The sequence below is a fragment of the Castor canadensis genome, chromosome 3, assembly GCF_047511655.1.
Source record: "Castor canadensis chromosome 3, mCasCan1.hap1v2, whole genome shotgun sequence".
Lineage (NCBI taxonomy): Eukaryota > Metazoa > Chordata > Mammalia > Rodentia > Castoridae > Castor > Castor canadensis.
The window spans coordinates 121280149-121296411 of NC_133388.1; the positions used below are offsets into that span (position 1 = coordinate 121280149).

Here is a 16263-nt window from a genome sequence, read left to right on the forward strand (position 1 = left end):
GTGGGAAGTGATAAGAGATGATTCAAGAGGTAGGACGAGGTTAGATCCTATAGGTGCCTTTGAAGTGGATCCTAACAGCATTCAGGAGCTAGAGTTTTAAAAAGAACAGAAATGTACTGGGGTTTTTTGGATTGTTTGGTTTGGTTTTTGTTTTTTGTTTTTAAGAGGTTTTACTGGCTTTGGGATTTGTTTTTTTGTTATTTGTTTGTTTTGTGGTATAGGGTTTGGACTCAGGGCCTTGCACTTGCTAGGCAGGCACTCCACCACTTGAACCACATCTCCAGCCCTTTTTTTTGCTTTAGTTATTTTTCAGGTAGGGTTTCTTGTTTTGTTTCTTTTTTCTCCTTGCTGGCCTTGGACCACAATTCTCCTACCTCTACCTCCCCATAGCTAATAATCATAGGCATGCACTACCATTCATTCCTAGCTTGTTTGTTGGGATGGGCTCTTGCTAACTTTTTGCCCAAGCTGGCCTCAAACTGCGATCCTCCTGATCTCTGCCTGCCAACTAATTGAGATTATAGATGTGCACCACCACCCCTGGCTCTGGATTAGTTTTTATGTGAATGTTCTGTAGAGATTTGATAGTAAAAGCTAGATGAGTTAACTGTTGGGAACAAGGAATGAGGAGAGGGCCTAAGACTGGCTTGTGGAAACATCAAATTTTTTTAAATGGACAGAGGAAGAGGAGATCACAGGAGGAGAAGAGTGGAAAACCTTTAAAAAGGAACTTTACCAGTAACTTCACATGGGACCAAAAGGGCAGGGAAAACAAAGCCTAAAAGTTTCCTGGTAACTTTTACAGTGAGGTAGTCTGGTTATGATAAGAAAACTAGTTAGTAATCGAACACATTCTTAAACAGACTATAAATACATTAACATTTTCGTTTTGTTTTGCAATACCTTTAAGTAGAAGCATGTACCCCCAGTTTCATGGTTCAACCTCACCTCCACATGACTGCCCCCAAAGAAGAATCTATATTTGCTTCCACAGTTTCGATCATGCCATCACATATTGTGTCATCCTGCTAGGAACTCTGACAAGCCGTCAGGTTTCCCTAACAGACATGATTGAGTGGTAAGGTTATGATTTTGACACAAGAGATTAAGGAGACATTGAAGTTAACCATGAAAACATAGTTTCCATTCCAAGACTTGAATATAGTTATCCACATTTAAGATTGTTAACCTAATCAATTACGATATCCCAGAAAAACAGAAAATACTTGTGCTTATGACAGAATTACCAAGAAAGGAGAGCTTTTCAGTCCTAATTTCACTGGACTCGCTTCCAAAGTCTCAATGTAGCAATAACAGTACCTTCATTGTTAGTAACTAAAAAAAGTTGCTTAAATAAGAATTTGTTTGGCTCACCTAACTCCAAAGTGGAGAATCATATTTGGCATAGGCACAGTTGGATTAGACTTCCTGTTAGGATTCTCACCTGAGCCCTCTACATGTTAACCTAAACCTCAAGCTAGTTTCCCCCAAACTGGCTGCCCACCACACCACTAGGAGGAAAAGCTGCTCAGCGACGTCAAAATGAGGTTCTGACTTCATGCTGATGTATCTAAAAGCAGTGAGTCCATGCCTGGTATCACACACAATTGGTTAAGACCACTTTTTAAGGGTTACCTCTAAACCTGGAAGCAGGGTCATTAACACGAACTGTGTGACTACTACACAGTGGGTTAAGTGGATGCCGCAGAAATAACCAATAGTGTCCTCTCAATCAGCCATCCATCCCAGGCAAAAATAGTCCCAGAAAGGAGCATTTGCACTTTTTTGAAAATGTAGTTACTGTATTTAGAAAGATCCTGTACAGATATTTTTGAAGTATATATTCGAGTTTTAATATCTATTCATGGTCACTTTTCTTATATAAATGCTTTATAACATTGGGCTTTTAGGAAATCGGTTCAATCTACAGGCATTCATAAACTAAGTCATGAAATGGGGCTTTTTTTGCCTTTTTCTGCAAAGTATTATCTTACATCCTTGAGCTAAGGCCATTTTTCCTAAGTATAGTCTGTTTTTTGCTAAGTCTCAAATTTTTCAGAGATAATTTCTCATACTCTTTGATGATAATATACAGGAAGTATCATAAATGTAATCCTAATGTCCAAGTAATAAAACTGGATCCAAAGCAGGACTAAAAGTTTAGGTTGGAGCACAGATGGGGAGAGAAGTCAGTGACTATAGAGTGAGGATTGAGGCCACTTAAGAGGTCCACTGAGATTCCAGAATCAAGGGTCCTTCAAATTTTCCAGGTTGTTTTAATCTCAAGCTAACTCCCAAACAATTTGATGCATATACATGTGTGTGTTATGTATATACACATACTGCATATAGTACAATATATACATATATGTGAATTTAGGCATTTAGTGTTATTTTTATGTTATATTATACAATTATGAGTACTTCAATCTTGATGTTGTATTACCAGTGCCATACCATACAAGTTATTTTGAAATCAGTAATACTGCCGAGAACAAAACCAGGAGAGAAGAGAAGCTGTTTGTGCTCTGTTGTTTCTGAATTTGGAAAGTAAACTCTGAAACCAAACATCACTTGCTCCTTTGGAGAGATCAAGTCTGAAGATTGTTGGCACAAATTAGTATGACTACCTGTATTCAGAACTTTGAAAAATCACTGCATTGTACAATAGAATAATAAACTGCCCAATAATACAGACAGTTAAAAATAAACACAGAAGAGGAGTGTAAGTAACTTAGTGAATCACAGAAACTGAAAGTTGGAGTGCTGCATGCTGCGGAGGTTCAGAGTTTGCTGAGCTGTTCTGTGAGTGATAAGGTACAGATGTATAAGTCAGACATGCAGAGAAGAGTTCATTTATATTACAAAGTCTGCACTGGATCCACATGAAGCTGAATAAACAATACAGGATGTTGAGTTTCCAAGTTTTCTTTATATTTTTGGATTGTTTTAATTAGGATGTAAGACATATTGGTGAGCAATATGGTTTCTTGCCTTTGTTTTTTTGAAGACAGGAAAATAAACCATGCAGAATGACAACTCTTATTTTTGCTTATCCTTATGATATAAAATAAGTAAAGATAATTGTGTTCAAGTTATCATTAGATAAAAGTTACCCATTTGCTTAATAATTGCTGTATAAGTCATTGTGTTTGCAAAATATTAGTTAAGAAATTGGAAATTCAGTTATTTGTTCTCTCATTTTGGCCTGTTTTCATGACAAGTTCCAACAGCAAGTTGCTAGTATTTTGGCCCCAAGAAGGTAAGTTGCTTCTTAGGGCCAAAATACTAGCTTAAGGACTTCAAGTAACTTCTTCTGAGGTAATCAGTCCATAAGTTTCTTATGATTTCTAAACCTTTTATCCAAATATTAGCAGCAGAAATATCATTCACCTTTGTAAGCATAAAGTTAAAAGCTTATTTTATAAAACATATTTCTGAAAGTCAGGTCAACTGTGACCAGATTGGCAAACTTGAACTTTTCATCCAGAAGTCAGAATAATATGAAAATAAAATCAGGAACTCTGTCATTTTGGGTCAGATTTGGGAGGAAACAGCTAAAATCACAGCTTAATATCTAACAACTATGATTAATTGCTTTCTCAACATGTGGATTATCTTGGTGCCAAAAATTATGGAACAATTGCCTAACAAATTTGGAGAGTCCCAGATGTCAGTACTCATATTTTCTTTGGACTACACTAAGCAATTGTGCTAAACTTCCTAATGACAGAGTAAAATGGTATTGTGCCTTGGGGCATATTTTGATGAACTACAGTTGTACTTTTCAAAAATCTAAAAGTTATGTGCGTAAAGAAGTATATTGTCTGGAATAATGTTTGACCTTTTTATTGGATCTTAGAAGGTTATAAGTATCTATCTTGAAATTATGAACATGTTTCCAACTGATGATCATGACTTTAAGCAACTTGCCTTCCTGAAAAATTAGTTGGCATAAACTCATCTTCAAATGTTTAACATATGATTCAGTTTTGTTCCTAAAACTTGCTACTTCATACCTCATCATATTCAGTTCAGTTTACTCTTTTTATTAGTGGTAATGCTAAATAAGTCATTTATAAATATGTTCAGCTTTAATTTTTTACTTCAATCCCTATGTAATCTAGCTATTATTTCTTACATGACTTTTCAGCATAATGAGGCTATTACCTTAATCTGGACTGAAAAGTAAATTAACACAAAATAGACTAAATAGATTAATTTGGGACTCACTATGTTGAATAACTATAACCATCTGAGATGTTTTATAGCTTCAGGAAAGTTAATTTGATGTGCCACTGAGTCAGAATACACACGAACACCACTTTTTAGGAGAGATAATTTTCAAGCTTTCTAACCTTAATTTTTAAGGTAAATACTGTATCACTTAAAAATAGGAAACTGTGACGGGGTGACCATGACAGAAGTACCATATATACATATATGTGTGTGTGTGTGTGTGTGTGTGAAAATATCATAATGAAATCCACTTAACTGTTTAAAAAAGGAGGGGGTGTGTTAAGAAAAGGTAATATAGCACTTGGGATAGGTGGCTCAAGCCTGTAATTGTAGCTACTTGGGAGGCTGTGATTGGGAGAATCACAACTCAAGGTCAACAGCGACAGAAGGTTAGCAAGCCCCCATCTCGGTTCCTGGGGGCAGGGGGGAGGATGGCACATCTATCATCCCCATCTATACAGGGAAGCACAAATAGGATCAAGGCCCAGGCCAGCCTGGATATAAAGCAAGAACCTATTTCAAAATTCACTAGAGCAAAAAGCACAGGGCATGGCTCAAGTGGCAGAGCACCTACCTAGCCAAGTGCGAGGCCCTGAGTTCAACCCCTAGCCCCCCATACCACTAAATAACCCAGTAATACAGATAGGGTGAACTCGATCAAAATACATTATATGCATGTATGTAAATATCACAATGAAACCTTGTATAATTATGCTAATAATTTAAGAAACTAAGGAACTGAAAGGGATGTAGCTCAGTGGTAGAGTACTTGCCTAGAATGCACAAGATTCTCGGTACCACAAAAAAGAAAAAAAAAGGAGGTATGAACTATTGAAATGTCAATTCGTTTAGATGAACCTCAAACACTATGAACTTCTAGCTATCCCCAAAGATAAAAGTAACTAATTAACATGTGGCTTATCCATTTCACTAAAGAACAAAACTAAAGGGCTGGGGGCATGATCAAGAGGTAGAGCACCTGCATAACAAGTACAAGGTCCTCAGTTCAAAACCCAGTACCACCAAAAAAAAAAAAGCAAAACTAAAACAAAAGCTACATTGAACATAAGAATTTGGAACATGAGTTCAAGTGATACATCATTCTCAGGATCATCCTCACATTTCGAAGGGCATCCTCAATAGCACTAATTCATTACATTAATATCACAGTACAAGAGTACTGTATTCCATAATAAAGTGGCAACTGTTCTATCACTCAAACTCTAAATGAAACAAAGTTTATTTTCCTGTTAACGAAAGGAAACTTTACATTCTGCCTCATGTAAATGCTGCTGTATATCAGAATCCAAATTTCTCACAGTGACCTAAGCGCCCTTCAAGATCTGGTTCCTACTTTCTTCTCTCCATTACTCCTCCCTCACTATCCTCCACCCACATAGTCCTCTGCATTCTTATACCTAGCTCTCCCTCCAAACCTCACACTGGCTGCTTCCTGGGCCTGGAACATTTCCTCAAAGTCTCATAGTCTTGGGTTCTCGTTCTTCAAGTCTTTGCTCAGATGGCTGTTCCTCCCCCCCCACCAAATCCCCACTTCTACACTCCAGTAACATAGGCATTTCACCCTATTAGTTTCCTTCACAGAATTTCCTGCAACCTGATATTGTCTTGGTGGTTGGTGACTGACTCATTTGCTTTTTCACTGTCTCCCTTAGAATGTTAAGGTCCGTTGGGGCAAGAATTTGATCTAACTCATTTGTATTCTCACCACCTACAACAGTAGGTACTTGATAAATATTTTTTGATGAAGAAGTAAATTCGCTGGGCATTTTCATTGTGGTTTAAGAAACGCCAACAGTGTGTTTCTAAAAGGACTAAATTAAATGTGTTCATGCTTTTTTTATGGCAATGTGACTTTTGTCATACTTTAAGGACATTATAAAATTAGTAACATTTCCCAAAACTTCTTAACAGACTTAGAACATGAGTAAAAAGACCTCTTTTTCAATGAAGGATTACTATTGCAGAAATATGCAAAAGGCCACACACTAATAAAAAAGCACTAGTAATTTTAAAAATAAGCATGGTGTAGTGGGACTCTTTTCAAACAAACTGACCGACAATGGCAGAAAGGAGTCACTGATGAAGCAATTAAATAGAGGCACACAGATATATAAGACGTTTTCACCTATTTAAACAAATTATTTTGAAAGAGATGAGGATAGAGTATATTACATTGCTAAGTTTCACTCAGCCTCATTAATCCATCACCAACTAATTAAACTTTTGCTGAACTTATTATTGGCCTGATTAACTTAAGGAAAATCTTGGATCTCTAACTAGAAGACAGAGGTTCCCCACCTCTGGTACAAAAGACATTTTTTAAATTTCTTTTTAATTCCTAAAACTTAAGCAAGAAACGGTTCCTGAAATTCAACCTAGATTTTTTTTAACCTAAAGTCCTACAGTTATAAGTTCCTTTCTTGTAAATTCTTCCTGGAAAACTCATACTAAACTGGTAGACTCTTTTGACAATAAATATTTCAGAAATAAGGATGAACCACCACTTAAGTTAGAATATCAGTGACAATGTTTACAAAATATTTTTCAGAAAACATGCTTTTATTATAATTGTATGATGTAAATAGACACATTTAAGGTAATGAAAATTATTTTCAGCTGAGATACTTTATTTTACAGCTATATCTCATGTTATAAAAATAAACATGTACTTACTAGTTTGGCCCTCCAGTGTGGAGTTAGAAGGGAACCATTTTAGAACAGAACCATTAAACATAACAGAACTTGAGAAAAATCTTCATGTATCCAATAATAGAACTTTAAAAGTAGTAGAACTTGACCAAGATGGCAATGAAGAAACAGGTGGATTTGAAAATCACTTCTGAGATTAAGTGGACTTGATTTGGTTACTGAATGTGGGGGTACCAGTAAATGAAAGAGTGTTGGAGATGGCTATCAGGCTCTGCTTTGTATAGCAGTATGGACTGTGGGCAAGGCAGGAGCTACAGGAAGGATGTCAGATTTGTGTGGGATAGAGGAGGGCTGGCACTGGTGGAAGGGGGGAGAGGGTTGAGAAGGGGGTAGGAGGATGAACATGATGTAAACAGTGTATACACAAGTATGCAAATGCAAAAATGATACCTGTTAAAACTGTTCCAGGGATCAGGGGAGGAGGAATGGGAAAGAGAGATGGAGGGAGTAATTCAAGTATGATATATTTGATACACTGTGAGAACCTTGCAAATGCTACAGTGTACCCACACCCAGCACAACAATAAGAAAAAAAAGATTTTTATAGGATAGAAAAGAGTTCAGTTTTTATCAGGTTGGGTTTTCACTGCCTCTGAGACATGCAAATCCAGTTGGATTGAATGTCTAGAAGGCAGGTAGATGCATAGGTCTGAAACTCAGAAGAAATACCATGGATTGTTTTATGTATAACCTATGTCATCACTTACATTTACAGAATACATGATAAATGACATCAGTTACTAAGTTACTTAAAAATCATTTATTATGTCCCATCTGGTATACATTATGGCATTAAAAGGCTCCTATTCTTCTACAGAAGCTCTCAGATATATGACCATCTACAGGTTACAGATGTCAGGAATGGAAACTCATCATAACCAAAAGGGCTTCATTTGTATTGTTTCTACAGATTCTAGCTTCTATATCAGAAATGTTTGTTCCAGGTAAGTTACCACTTCCTGTAGTCACTCGAATTTCTCTCCTCTGAGCATCCATAATAATGTCCTATGAAAATGAAAATCAACCCAAATCTCTGAATAAACCTCTCCTTAAGGAAATTTTCCAGTGTTTCCTGTATTATTACTGCATAACAAATCACCCCAAAAGTTAGTGAATTAAAGCAACACAAATTTATTACTGCAGAGATTTCACAGGCCAGGAACCTGGGTCCTCTGCTTCAAAGTCTCTTACAAGGTTACAATCATTAGCCAGGAATGAGGTCTTATCTGAAAGTTCAACTGGGGAAGGATCAACTTTACAGCTCTAAAGTTTTCACTGGAACAAGTGCCTTAGTTTCTCACTAGCTGTTGACTAGAGACTAGAGACTACCCTAAAAGCCTTGCCATGTATGATTTCCTAAATTGCAGCTCACCTTATCAAAAAGTGTAAGCCACAAATCTGTTAGCAAGACAGAAGTCACAGTCTTTTGTAACTTAATCATAGGAATAATATAAGTTTTACCTTATGCTATTGTTTATACCAAGTCACCGGGTCCAAACCACACTCCAGAGGAGAGGATCACTCAAGAGCATGGCTTCCGGGAAGCAAGATCATCCAGGCACTCTTAGAATTGTGCCTACCAAATCACTAATATTTACCAATCTTATAAGATGAAGACAAAAGGAAGCATTAAGTCCAAAAGATGCTGGTTTGTCTATATAGAGTTAGGTAATGATATACCAAGTCTGGGCCCTTTGATTTCTTGGTTTCTCAATGAAAGATAACTAATCATCAAAGTGTTTATTTAGTGCTTTACAGTGCTGTACCAAATATACTTAGGAAATAACTGAATGACAAAGATAGACAAGACAACATATGAAATATACAGCATGTTTGTCTGAAGTTACTTGGAAACTCTAGTTGAGACTTTCCAAAATGTGTTTTGTAGCATCACTCTTCCAAAAGTGCCTTTTAAAATGATTCTCAAGACTTCACGTGTTTTTTTGCAAATGCAAATTCTCCAATATTTGTTAAAGTGAAAATTTTGAGTATTATGCTGAACTTATAAATATGGTGCTGAAGACAAGTATTTCTTGTAGTCTGACAAATTTCTGCCACGTGGGAAAATACACAGATGACTATGTAACCTCATGTGCCACTAGACAGGAGTTATATTTCATGCTTATTTCTGAGACAGGGTCTTGCTATGTTGTACCCCAGGCTGGCCTTGAACTCACTATGTAGCCTAAATTGGCCGTGAACTTGAACTTGATATCCTCCTGTCTCAGCCTCCTGAGTGCTGGGATTATAGGCATTTACCACCACAACCCAGATTATATTTAACATCTTAATAAGAGGACACTTTCTCTTAAATCTATTATATTAAAAATGAATTTATAATTCAAACCATTTAAATACCACCAGTCACAAAGTGATTTTCAACTCTGAAGAGCAGGATCCAAAATGAACTTCTAAATGTAATTTCATAAATTTTATTAGTGTAAATTAATTGTACAAATGGGTTTTACTGTGATATTTACATATATGCATATCAAATTCTGTACCTCTATTACTCTTTCTTAACCTCTATAATTTTATAATTTTCCATAAATCTATAAATTACTAGAAAAAGAAAAAAAACAGTCACAATCCCACCACCAAGAAATAACCACCGTTAAATCTTTTGGTGTATATCCACCTATATCTTTACAGACATTTAAAAATATATATAGCCAGGTGTGGTGGACACAATTGTTGTCTCAGCTATTCAGGAGGCACAGCCAGGAAGACAATTTGAGCCCATTAGGTTGGGACCAGCCTGAGCAACATGGTGAAACACTATGTTAACAAAAAATAAGCCAGCTGTGTTGGCAAACACGTATAATCCTAGTACTGGGGAGGCTGAGGCAGGAGAACTGAAAGTTTAAGGCCAGCCTGGGCTACATAATGAGAGCCTGTCTCTAAATAAATAATATTTTAATGAAAGAATAATATTTTAATTAAAGAATAAACAAAAGTGTAAAATAACTACCACAGATAGGATCATACTCCCTTTTGTAATGATACATGAAACTCTTCCAAAGTGAATCTTTCCAGAGCAGTTGATTTTCAGTGAGGCATTGCTGAACAAGGTTTCTAGCAGTATTAGCAGATTAACTAAGTGTTGCACAGAGCAATTGGCCAGTTCTGCATACATGGTTAACAGCTGTTGTCCCCAAAGGAACAAGAAATCTATAAAACAGCTGAGCGGGACATCTGATAGATGCCCTAGTGTTTAACTACATTATTCTAATTTTTCTTTTACTTCTTATTCTTCTGCAGCTTTTTATCCTGTTAGGTGCCCCTCCCTAAACACTCTCCAGTGTCTGAATCAGAATTTAGGTTTTGAATCAGTGCATTTTTTTTCTTAGAAAAAATTTCACCTCTCATGAATCTTTCTCTGCCTTCTTCACCCTCTTTCCTCCTCCATACAAGCTAGTTATCATAGCTCTTCACCCACTATTTCTCTTCCCTAACATTTTCCCTCTCCACCACTAGTTTCAATAATTAATTTTGAAAGAGAGCGATGGAGAGACAGAGAGAATATCCCACCACCCAAAAAATAACCACTGGAGACTATAAAAACACCTATCTCACTTCACATTTAAAATATAGAAGCCAAACTTACCAGGTCCCTTCAAATTACTTGACACCTCTTCTCTCTCTCCAGTATTATACCTTTATCCTGGTTAATACCTGGGGAATAATCTTCAACTTCTCCCCTCCCTTTATCTTAACCAGTCTCTATTAAACCATGCTTCAGGTTATTTCCTACATTTTTTCATTCCTTTCCACTTGTCTCCATCCCAAATTGACTAAAATTGCCTTACAACAACATTTTGAACTAAAGTTTGGGCTCCTCTGCCCCCATTCCCCACCCCTTCCTAGGCTACTGTTACTGCAATGGTCAGTGAAATATAATGAAAGGAGAACTGAACTTGAAATCAGGAACCCAAGGACAAGTTCCCTTTCTGCCTTTCCAAATGTGACCTTGACCATGTTTCTTTCCTTTCTAGGCCTTATCTGCAGATGACAGTTGGTCTAGGCTCTAAGCTATCCTACAACTCCATCTTCTTTGACACTTACTTGCTAAAGGGAAGGCAATGGCAATCCTTCACCCCCATCACAGCTAATACTTGCCATTTTCCAGCTTCCACTATTCTTCACGTCCAGACCATTTACTACACATATCTCTAACGAACCCATGTTTTCACTGTAAACATCTGTTCTTTGTACTACTATTACTCTTCCTTTCCGTCATTTAAAAATTACTCATTTTACAAACATTTATGAGATAGCTATTAATGTACAAGGCACTTCCCTAGCTCCTGAGATAAAAGATATAATCATTGTCCTCAAAGAATTTGTCATGTTTTTGGAGACAATACAGTGTTAAGTGCCAAGCTAAAAAATTTAATACATCCTAAATGTTTGGGGAGGTGGGGCGAAAAGGCGCATCACTTGACAAGGTAGGGCGTAGGAAGGCTTCAAGAGAGGATGCACTTATTCAAAGCTGCGTCCTCTTAAAAGGGAAATGAAAATGAAAGACCGAAGAAAATGTATGCTATTGCTACCCTGAGGATTGGAGAGGGGAAGGGAATTTTTTTTTTTTTTTTTTTTTTTAAGGACGGGGCCATACTGTAGTGTAGCAGGCCAAGTGGCAAAAGGCAAGGCGGGTCATGATGAATGGCCTTGAACGTCACCCTGTTTGGATTTTATCTGAGGAAAGGGTGAACTACGGGCTGAATCTTGATTAAGAGATTTCCATTTCTGGTCTGTACCGGGACAAGGTGGTTATTGGGCAATAAAATGGTAAAGCTAGCGGCAGGATAACTCAGTAGGGGGAAATGGTGACCTGCAAAAACTTGTTCTGTCTACAACCTCGCAGCCTCTTCAAGCTAAGTGACCTCCAGTCGGGACTACCTGGTATCTACCACCGACCTTGCGGCCCTCAGGTCACAGACAACAGGCCCGCGCTGGGCCACATGGGAGGTGCTTTCCAGAAACCTCGCGAGATTTCCCGCGAGCCGTGGACAGCCAGCATCCGGTCGCCAGGCAACCGCCCTAGGCCGCAGAGGAACCGGGTCGGCGAAAGTTTCCCAACCGGAGTGACGGAGTGACGGAGGTCCTGGGAGTACTAAAGCGCTCCGGGGAAGAAGCGTCGGGACGGGGAAAATCCTGGAGCCCTGTTTCTCAAGCTCGCCTCCGGTAATACTTTCCCGGAACGCCTGTGAAAATGCAGTGAGATCCCGGCCCCTGTCTTTAGACGTCCAGCACTTGCAGAAAAGCAGTCTGGAAGTATTTTCAACAAGCAGCTCCAGAGGGAGGTGGCAGCCGGGCCGGGGAGCGGGGTCGGAGGGCGCGACTCAGAGTTGGAAAGGGCTCGGAAAAGCTTAGGGCGAAGCTGGTGATGCAGAGCGTCGGAAAGCCACTGAGCGCGTCCGTCTCATCCGGCCTGTGCGAGCCGGGAGAAAAGCCTGGGGTCCGCTGAAATGGGTTCCCAGCTCTAAGCTGCCCCGCAGGGGTCCTGGACACGACCTAGCAAGCAGAGCCCATCGCAGATAAACGGACATGATGGAATTCCGTTTCTCACTTTAGAATGCTAAGGACACCCCACAAGCGTTGACATCATTTTTTAAATTATATTTACTAAAATGTGTCCAAATTCACTCTACTAAGTTGAGTTTAAACTCCAGGGACTTATAACTTCTCTAAAGCAATGGAACTACAGTATCAGTAAAGTCTAAATAAGATGAACAGTCCTCTCTTGTGGACTGCTACAGTGCAGGTTCTTTTGACTTAACAATATTATTTATATAGTGGGTTGATTCATTTCTCTCCCTGGAAAGTTTTCCTATAGTTTACTGATTAGGTTCATTGGCCTAACCTTGGTTTAAAAATATGCTCGCCTCTTTTAATTATTTGAAATAATTTTTTACACAAATATCAATTTGTAGGCAGAATTCATTTATAGTGAAGGACTTAAGAATATGCCACCCTAAAATATGCTGCTCTGATATATTAACGATTTTGAGTTAAAGTCAGCTGAAAAATAGCAGATGCAAGATCACTCTGACCTTTGTTTTGTGAAAGCATGCCATGAATTTCCCATATGAAAAGGTAAAAAATTCCCTATGTGAGAAGGTGAAGTATCATTCTTATCACAGGAACAGGAAATTGAGGTCCAGGGAAGTTCGCACAAATAGTTTTAGACTAACCCTTATTTGCCGAACCACTTCTCCATCAATAAGCTACACTTGCCCAATCCCCTTTGATTTGTCAAATTTGCATAATTTCCAAGTCTTTGTCTAATCCAACATACGTGTTCAACTCTGTGTCTTTTGAGTTTCCACTTTCTTGACTCCCATGCCACATAAAACTTGTATTAAATAAATTCATATTCTTTTCTCCTGTCTGTTGCTCTGTATTAGGTAGATTTAATTCTCAGGTACAGCCAGAAAAAAAGAAAAAACAAACTCCAAGAGGATAGAGGTAAAATTTTGCATCCCTTGCAAGAACATAGTCATTCATGGGGATTCAGATTATCCAAAATTTCTGGTTTCGCAGCCTAAAGCAAAAACTTGTGATAACACTTTTTGGGGGTTGTAGTCCCAGGAAAGTAGAAGTGGAGGAAAGAAAGGAACCAGAGAGATGGAAGAAGAGCAAACATAAAAGAGAGTTTATAACCCATGTCTTAGAGTTATCTTTTGAAATTAATGTTTCTCCCAACAATCCATGAGGGAAAGATAATAAATCACTTGTGGATCCACTGTCCCCTTGATCAAAGTTATCCCCTCCTTCACAGGCCAGGTATGCTTCTGCATAGACACCAATACAATAGATTCCCTCAGCTGCAAGGAGGAGGTCCTGAGGTGGATAACCTCTTTTAAACATGCATTTTCACCTCAGTTAGTGTAAAATTTTCCAGAAAGAGTTACAAAATTTTAAAATAATGGGCTAAAGAAATCACAGATGAATATTAAAAATTAAAAATTTATCGCTAATGAAAATATCACATCTTGTGGAATCAGGGTAGAATATTCTAACCTTTAATTATGCATCTATTTGTATGTTAGAAGAAAAGAATGAAAATTAAGTAAGCAAGCATCTATATTGAGACCTAGGCAAAAGAACAAATAAACCTGAAAATAGGACAAAAGAAATTTTAAAAAAGATAAAAGCAGAGCCGGATGACAGATGATGATGAGTTTTTGTTTTTATCTGCCTACTAAGTTCTACTTTGCCTTTCACCCACTCCTGGAAGATAAACCACTCCTTACACACACAGATATAGAAGGAGGTTTCAAAGTTTCTCAATGTCTTCACAGTATTCAAACTACATTTAAATTTTCTTAAAAGAAGAAAGAAGCCTACTTTTTTTCAACAAGGAAATGTTAAAACCCTGACAGAAGCTTTCAGGCTTTCCCAACTCCATTCTTCTTCTATCAAGGCTCCCACACAGTTTCCCATCCGCTGTGGCACGTTATTAACTCCTGCCTGCCCTAGAAGTTGCCACAGAAAGAGTTGTTTCACCATTCAACTAGTTCTAAAAAAGCAAGAGCCTTAGTTGAAATCAGATAAATTCAGTCTCTAAAGGTGAAGCTACTTGTGTTGTTCCATTCTGCTCAGTTACATGCATGTGACAAAAGCAAATCACTCATTTGCCCTCAACAAAACTAGACATTGTGTTTGTGACAATTGCAAGGAAGGTTGGCTAATGCATTCCTGGCAGCACAGAGAAACTACAGCAAACTCTGAGCTGAAATGGAGTTCTAAAGTAAGTCTTCCACGATAAAGGTTAGAGGGGTCTTAATAGGATCGGTGTGTTAAAAATTATCAATGTAGAAGGCCACCTCTCTGTGCTCCTCCACAGTCTCCCCTAAAACCATCTTTCTCCTCAGAAGTTGGATCGTTTCTTTCTCCCCCCACAGCCATCAGAAGTTCCACCTCTCCAACTCCTGGAGCTCCACCACCCACCCCAGTCACACTTTAGAGTTGGTAACTGGTTGAAGTCTCTCAATTTCCTCTGTACATCCAGTCCAGTCAGAAATATGGGCACTGAATTAGAATGCATATGTTTCTGCATTGCAGTTGCTATTTGTAAGTGTTGGTCCAAACGTAAGCTGGCCTGGCCTAATTGTACTTTCTCTTACAAATAGATGAAGACGTCCTCTACCAAGACAAAAATTATGTGAAAAATTTCCACAGGTTTTTCTATATTGCAATTTCAGGTTCTGTGATAATTAAGTCAATGTCAACATTAGCATGAATGAAATCCCATCTGTGCTTAACTTCATAGTGCTTTGATCCCCATAAGACAGTGTTCCTTTGTTCTCTGGAAAACAGTCTTTGGACTAGAGTCTTCCTCTTTGATTTTGTTCATTTTAATCCAACAAATATCTTCACATCTTCTATAACGCCATTTGACAACTTCCATATTTTTGTTGTAGGTCATTTGTAATAACATAGCCTAGGAAATAATATGTCTGTGGAGGGTGCATACTTATCATCTACTGAGTTCATCTTCCTTCCTAAATATAGGTTTTACATCCAGAATATTATATAAATTGAGGTATTTAGCTGGTAAAATTCCAGATACACTGGAATAATAATACACAATTTTAAATTGTATGTTGGATTACATTTTTAGTTAAAAAAAAAAATGAAGTACAGTTAGGGAAACTATGATATTTGTCACTTAAATAGCTATATTTTCTGGGTGATAGGATAAAAGGGCTTTCCTCAAACTCATGAACAACATATGGATAACTTACATAAAGTAGTATTTTATTTGATATCATGGTCCTGATACTGTAGAGGTAAAACAGTGAAGATGACTTTGTGAACAAAACAGTAACAGAATAATGGTGATGATGACAGCAAACATTTATTGACTCATGTACAGGAGGCACTCTGCAAAACACTGTTTTGATTATCTCACAAATCCTCACACTGCCCCTTGGAAGCAGACACCATTATCCTTATTGAATTTATTTGTTTGAGACGGGTTCTTGAACACATTGACCTGTCTGTCCTCAAACTCCTGAAGTCAAGCAGTCTCCTGCTTCAGCCTCCTGTGCAGCTGGGACTATAGGCAGCATCCCTCCCAATGGGCCTTTATTTTGTTTCTGATTTTTTTTTTTTTTTTTTTTGCGGTTTTGTGGATCAATTCCAGGGCCTCTTACATGTTAGGCAAGAGCTCTACCACTCTACCACTCTACCACTGGCCCTATCTTTGTTTTTATAAAAAACTGAGGTAATTTGATCAAGATTGCCTGGTTAGGCAATCTTGAGCAATGAGGCCAAACCTTGTAC

At 38.0% G+C, this 16263-nt stretch overlaps 1 protein-coding gene across 1 annotated transcript in view; it reads left to right on the plus strand.

Moving 5' to 3' along the window:
- The first annotated feature begins 11854 nt into the window (after nt 1–11854).
- The window catches only part of Ppp1r42 (protein phosphatase 1 regulatory subunit 42), a 46925-nt gene continuing 42516 nt past the window's right edge, over nt 11855–16263 (plus strand). Inside the window, exon 1 of the mRNA XM_074068580.1 lies at nt 11855–12156. The gene's annotated coding sequence lies outside the window, so the exon portion shown is untranslated. The remainder of the gene's footprint in view (nt 12157–16263) is intronic.